Here is a 7,567-nt window from a genome sequence, read left to right on the forward strand (position 1 = left end):
GTATCCTTATTAATCTACCCAAAGGACTCTGCTTGGCTCTGCTTGGGTCATGTGCCTGCTCCAGAGAAGTTCCACGTTCCAGCCCAGGGGCGTACAGCATTCTGATGGCTCAGGCTGAGTCCCACATCCATTCCCTTTAGGTGGCAAGCAGGGCCCTGTGATTGGCAAGAGTAGTGAAGAAGCAATTCCTGAAAGCAAGGGAAGTCAAACACACAAACTAAAATATGTCCATTAGACCTCCTATGTGAGCTCTCAGCTCTGACTGAGCACAGTATACTTCTTCCTGACTCTAGATTACTGTTCATGCTGCCATCTTCCCTCCACAACTTCAGGTTCCAGAATACTCTTTGTTTCTAATGTTTATCCTTAATTTAGGATCTGAATTAAACTCCCTCTTCTATGAAGCCATATCCACTGTTCCTTCCCAAGGGCATCGTAACTTTCTTACTACCTGGGCTTTATTTGTTTATAGGTGCTCCCCGTGCTTCAAAGATCTGGGCATGAACCAGGCAAAAGGTCAATGCAGCTTCAGCCTCCCTCTCTGATGAGGTTTAAGTTCTGTGGCCAGTTCAACCCACCTCTGTTTTGCCAGAAACAAGCTTACCTGTTGCCCGAAGCATTGAGTACGATGTTCTGTCCTTCCATTTGTCCTGCATTCCCTTGGTGGCACCAGCTTAGGGATTTGGGGTAGTGTTTTTAGCCCCACAAAATAGTATCTCATTCCTCTTTCCTTTCTGTGAGAATTTGCTGTCTGGCATGAAGACAGGAGGTTACCTCCCACTGAGCCAATCCTCTCCCTCTCGTGACCTTCTTGATGCCCTCTCTTCTGTCATTCATCTGGCACTTAGCATAGACCAGCTTGTCCTGTTGGGTATCTTTGCATATTAATATTGACCAATGATTATGATAGACTGTACCACCAAAATAATAACTAGCGATCTGTGGTAGGAAGTTCCAGGTAAACTGTGCAAATAATAATAGAGGTTTTAGTGTATTTATGGAGCCCTTAATAATTGCTCCACTCTGTACTAAGCACTGGCTGGGTGGCATTTGGAAATATGGAAGACAGAGCCTCTTTCCTTAAGGCAGTGTCATCTTGCTGCAGAGACTAAACTCTTTGAAAATAATGAGAGAACAAGTTCATGCTGCACTACAAACTGTTGACTCTGAGAATGACTGAGCAGCAGGTTTACGGGACTCAAGCAACCAGTTCTGGTCAGTCCAACTTTATTTCGAAACCTGGTGCTCATGAGGAATCTACAACAGGAATGAGAACTAAGAATTCCTAATATAGGCTGCATATATGGATGGAAACAATGATTGAGTACGTAAGACAAATTTGTCAAGAACCTGAAGGACATAAGCTTAATGAAAGTCAATTGAAGATAGGAAAAGTTCCAGGCCAGATTAATTTTGATTGTGTCAATGTATTAGTTACTGCATAGCTTCAGCTATAATAACAAAGACCCAAACATAGCAGTGTCTGAAATAAAACAGACAATTCTTTTTCCTTCATTTTAACTGTCCAAATGTGAGCTGTCCAAGTTTAATGTGGCAGCTGCATGGTATCACAAACTCCTATCACAAAAACTCCTTCTATGTTCCTGTTCCGTCATCCTTGGCATGCAGCTTCCATTTGGAAATCTAAGATGGCTAGTCCAGGTTCTGTCATCAAACTTGAATCACAGTAAATGGGAAGAAAAAAAGGGACTAAGAGTGAGTATGCTCATACCATTTAAAGGCATGATTCATAAGTGAAACACATCATTTCTACTAACATTCTATAGGTCAAAACTTAATCTTACGGTCTTACTTAGATGCAAGGGAGGCTGGAAAACATGGTTCTTGGTTGGGCTGCCATTTGCTTAGCTAAAACTGAAAGGGTCCGCTGACTGAAGGAATAATGGTATAACCAGTAGTAAGTAAATTAGAGCTTAAATAGAAGTGGGATGGAGAGATATATGCTTCATCTATTGATCAGTTGCTGAAACAGAAGTGCTTCTAAATTGTTAAATTTAAAAATACTTCTCTTTTGACCTTTAAGCTTCTTTATGTCTCCAGTATTTTAGTGTCCATCTTCTGTTCTTTTAATTTCATTGTTCCATCTATCTCTAAGCCTAGCATTCTTGAGGAGCTAACACACCTAACAGGATTAGGACATGGACAAAGGTTAGTTCATTTATTTAGTACATTTTTGTTCAGTGCCTACCACATGCGAAGCACTGTTCTAGGTGCTTGGACACATCAATGAACAAAACCAATACCCCACCTTGTGTAGCTCCTGTTCTGATAGGGGTGGGGAATACACAGAAAAGAAGAAACTTTGGTTTCCACAGAAACAAAGCTAATTGTATCTCTGACAAGACTACAAACTAGAAGGGTGGAGATGACATCCCCTGGTCCATAGCCTTATAAAGGTGGAATACCCCATGTGTGTGCTGTCTAGATGTTTGTTGAAAGATAAATGTAAATAAATGTAAATAAATATCTCTCTATATGTAAATAACAATGTAAATAAATATCTCTTAACAATGTAAATAAATATCTCTCTATAGTCCCTTGGATCAAATTTTCTTTGAGAAAAAACGTTTGGCAACCTTGATTCATTTTTTCATAATCAACTGGATCCATATATACAATAAGACTCTTTTTTTGGTGTATTAGAAACTTAAGTAGGTTAGGCAAGAAAAAGGGTGGCAGTGACAATTCTTTAAAGGATTCTGGGATGTCTTATGTCTTAAAGACAAGCTGCATGATCTTAGGGACAAATGGAACTAAAAATTCAAATGCAGCCAGTACTTTTTCTGTCTCACCTCTCTAGTTGTGAGCTCATTTTTTTCTCTGAATATTGGCTTCCTCTATGGGGTAAGGAACACTGCATGTGCAAATTTCACACCCTATGCTCTCAGACAAGAGAATATGGGATTCTTTGCCACACTCCAGTGTGAAAAACCCCAAGACAGAACTCCAACTGGCCTGGCTTGGGTCAGGTGTCTAACACTATATCGATAATCTATGGCTAAAGAGTTGGGGTAACAGAAAAGACATGATCCTAGGGAAAGAGATCAGATGTGTGGTTACCAGAGGTGGGGGTAGGGAAAGGAGGAACTGGATGCAGGCAGTCAAAAGGCACGAACTTCCAGTTATAAGATAATGTTGTTAAGAGAGCAAATCCTAAGTGTTCTCATCACAAGATTTTGTTTCTGTATGAGATGATGGCTGTTCACTAAATTTACTGTGGTCATCATTTCATGATGTACGTAAGCCAAACCATTATTCTGTACGCCCTAAATTTATGCAATGCTGTATGTCAATTATATCTCAATAAAACTGGAAAAAATAAATACAGAAGAGCAAAGACATGCTTCCTGGGTGCCCACTTCCTGTCTATGCCAACTCAGTTTTGGCATGGAAGCCGTTTGATGGGTTGTCATAAACTATGAGAGTATCTCATCAGTCACTTATCCAAAAAATGATCCCCAAGACTGAGCAGGTTAAGAGCAGAATTATTTTTGAGAAAGTGGAATGACTCCATCTGCCATTCAAATTCCAACTCCTCACTTTTTTGAGAGAATAGCAGGTTAGTTAAGCAAAAACTCACAATCAGGAGTATGTGTTAATTGGTTTTGATTTGTTTTGGAATAGGCCTCAGTGTGTACATCTTTCGAGTGTATAAGCCTACAGCAAATGGGTGTTCAGGAAGCTCTGCAATATCCACAGATAATTATCTTTAAAACAAAAAACTGAGATATTAATGTAAAAAGTATTCTGCAAACATTTTATTTTAAAATGTCGGGTCCCAGGAAAACAGCTCCAAGTTTATAATCTTTGCATTCCGTTTGGTGCTGATGTGCATTATAATTTTTTCTCCTCAAATGAAAATGTTTTGAAGCAAAACTTCTTCCTTCCTTTATGACTCGTCATGGATTGACATCAGAGTTAGTTTTTATTATCTTTTCCTGCCAAGGATTTGTGTAGGTTGACTAACATTGGAATGAGAGGGCAGGGCCTCTGTTTTCTGAGCTTTGTAAAGTCTTTAGTAGCGACAGTGTGTGGGCATCCAGAAATCTTTTAATTATATATATGAGAAATAGAACATAGTATCCAGCCTCCAATGACATATAAAAGGTCCAGTTTTGACTTCCACATTCAAACCAGTTGAAAAGTTGAAGCTCTTTTCACTAGTGATCCCTCTGCTTTCTTCCTGGGTCAAATCCAGGAAGATTTGAGCTGTCCACAGCTCAAAACCTGTTTGTTTGGTGATCACCTTATCACCTTATGTTTTTCAGCCACCTGAAGTGGCTTGATTTGTTGGTCAATATTACTGAAATAAAAACTAGCTGTTGGTGTAGCCCAAACTGTCAGATCACTGTTTTTCAAGCTGGTATAGTTGGCACTGGTCCCCGTGTGACACTGGGACTTTGTAGATCGTTCCTGCTGTAGAATTCTGGGTGGTCTTGAAGTGTTTTCCAGGAATAAATGGTGCCAAGCCCAGCATTGAGGTGAGGGAAATCAGGAAGATGTCCTTTCAAAGCCAAGATGGTCTTTCAGGTTCCAGAATTGTTGGATGGCATTGGCAACCCCCCTCCTCCCACCCACACTGCTGGGCCAGTGAGGAGCAGCACACAGGGCTCCTGGGCCATACCAGCCGCCAAAGCCCTCCTGCAGCTGACAAACAGGCAGTTGTCTATTTTTACTTTGACTAGACTCTGCTTCCGTTTACTGCAATCACATCCTCTAAAGACTTATGTCCCCTCCTTCTTCCTCCTTCCTCTTTCTCACCGTTATTTATAAATGCTGTATACTTGTTTATAGAGAAAAGAGCTGTGATGCAACTGCCAACTGAACTTCCAGGTGCCTTTTTTTTTTTATTTATTGGAGTATAGTTGATGTACAATGTTATGTTAGTTTCAGGTGCACAGCAAAGTAATTTAGTTATACATATACGTATATCCATTCTTTTTCAGATTCTTTTCTCATATAGGTTATCACAGAATATTGAGTAGAGTTCCCTGTGCTATACAGTAGGTCCTTGTTGGTTACCTATCTTATACATAGTAGTGTGTGTATGTTCATCCCAAACTCCTGATTTATCCCTCCCTATCACGTGCCTTTTAAGCATCAGAGTCATTTCTATGCGTCTCTTTTTAGCTGTTACCCCTGAATTGAGAAGACCAACAGCAGGATGGCGGTGACTCACACCCAGAACCCAGAAAACAAACACCCACTACTGACTCACATGCTGGAACAAGGGAGATTCTGAGACATTCCTTTGCTGAAAAATGCATATGCGAACAACGCTCCACATTCCCGTCTACAGGAGGCCAATCTGGCGCTTCCTGTTGAGGTGGGAGGAAGTCAAGGCTGTGTCACTGACTCCGACAGGGAGTTTACTGGGTCAGTAGAGGGAGGGCGGTCGGGACTCATATTTCTTTTCTTTTTTCCCAAATGCCCGTTGGAGAAAATCTCATGTATCCTGTGTGAGTCAGTCGTGGGTGTTTCTGCTTCTGGGTAAGGGTGCTGAGTCACCACTCTCCCTCTCCCCTGCTAGTTTTAATTGTGATTTTAATTAGCAGGCTGGTCCTCTGATCAGAGATGTGGGCTTTCATCAGGAGGAGTTTTCTGGCTATGCGGTCCTTGGTTGGCCACTTGGATCTTATAATGATAAAATATTCTTTAGTATTTTTCAAAAGTTCAAAGGGCTTTACCAAAATTTAACCCTGAGGGTTCTCAGTTTATATTTAGATTTAAAAGTGAGTGAAGATGGGGATTTTTTGTGGCAAAGTGCTTTGAAACCCCGAGATGAAAGGGAACCCTAGAGAAAAATTAACTTCATTTATTTTTTAAGCAGTATTTTGCATGCATGTGTGGACAAATGTAATCTGAGGCAGCTCGAATTAAGAGCTTCTTCTTCACTCTGCTTGTGACCCTACCTGACTCCAGCTAAAGGACCTCTTTTTCTTTTCACTTCTCTGTTTCCCAAGCCAAGGCCTCTGAAAGGGAAGACTGGTTCAGACTTATAATTAACTCTGGTCCCTGACTCTGGGCCTGGACCCATGTGTGTCTAGGCCTCCCCAGGTGGAGGAATCCAAATACAGCACAGGAAGTGTTACCGAGTCCAAGCTCACCCTGCTTGCCACACAACAGGCCAATAAACTGGAGATGACGTGTTGAGGCAAGGAATACGGAAAGCCTGCAGACCGAGATGGCAGACTGATGTCTCAAAATAATGCTTTTCGGGGTTTGGATGCCAGTTTCTTCTATAGAACCGGAGATGAGGAAGTAAGGTAAATAGGCCATAAGATTTGCAAATGTCCCCTGGAATGGCCAGCCTTGGGGAGGGTATGTGTTAATTTCTTCTTTCTTGCAGCCATTCACAGGTGGGCAGGGTCAGGATGTTGCCCTGAACAAAGGCACTTTGGTTTAACATTCAGGCAGAGGGGTAGGGTTCCCCTAGGCAGGCCATTATGTATAGACAGTATCCTTTTAGTGAACAAAAGCAACAGGAAGCAAAGGTTAAAGTAAAAGAAACAGATCCAACATGTAGACAGATTTGGCTCTTCCCTGCTACAGAAGGGGCATTCGGTGGAGACCCCAGCTTGGTTTTGCTTCTGTATCTGTTCCGGGAAGGGGGACTCCCTCCAGGGCCCGAGAGTGGGCTCTTGTCTGACACTCAGAAATGGATTGTCCAAGGAGACACACGTGCTGACAAAGCAAGAAACTTAATTGGGAAAGGGTGCCTGGCTGGAGAGCAACAGGATAAGGGAAACCAGCAGAACTGCTCTGCCACGTGGCTGGCAGTCTCAGGTTTTATGGTGATGGGGTTAGTTTCCAGGTTGTCTCAGGCCTATCATTCTGACTCAGGGTCCTTCCTGGTGGCTAGCACATCGCTCAGCCAAGATGGATTACAGCGAGAAGGATTCTGGGAGGTTGGTAGGACATATGGACTGGTCTCTCCTTTCTCCTTTTGGCCCCTCCTAAATTCTCCCAGTTAGTTTTCAGCGGCAGCACTGTGTTCCTAATTGGGACCTCTCGTTGGGAGACAACTCATGCAAGTGGTTATCATCATGCCTGGCCAAGGTGGGCGGTTTCGGTCAGCGATTCCTTAACATATCGCTTGCATTCTTCACTGCATTCCGAGTCCCAGTGCACACCTGGCAGAGCACTCCTAAACTCTTTGGGGCAAGGCTAATGGTATTACCATTCATATTACTAATATAGTGCAATACTCCTGTATTGATTTGTGTTTAAATACAGTTGGCCCTTGAACAATACTGCACTGGTCCACTTATACACGGATTTTTTTCACCAGTAAACACTGCAGTGCTACACAGTCCATGGTTGATTAAAACCAAGGATGCGAAACTGCAGATCTGGAAAGCCAATTGTAAACTTATACATGGATTTTTGACTGTTGGGAGGGTTAGGGCCCCTTACCTCCATGTTGTTCAAGGTCAACTGTAGTTATTGCCTACAGCTCCCATTGTTAAATATTTTGAATTTTACTCTGCTTTGTGAGCTAGGAGAGTGTCTTCCTTCTTAGTTTCATACAGTGCTCAGCATAACA

Source organism: Neophocaena asiaeorientalis, unplaced genomic scaffold, assembly GCF_003031525.2.
Source record: "Neophocaena asiaeorientalis asiaeorientalis breed wild unplaced genomic scaffold, Neophocaena_asiaeorientalis_V1.1 scaffold117, whole genome shotgun sequence".
Lineage (NCBI taxonomy): Eukaryota > Metazoa > Chordata > Mammalia > Artiodactyla > Phocoenidae > Neophocaena > Neophocaena asiaeorientalis.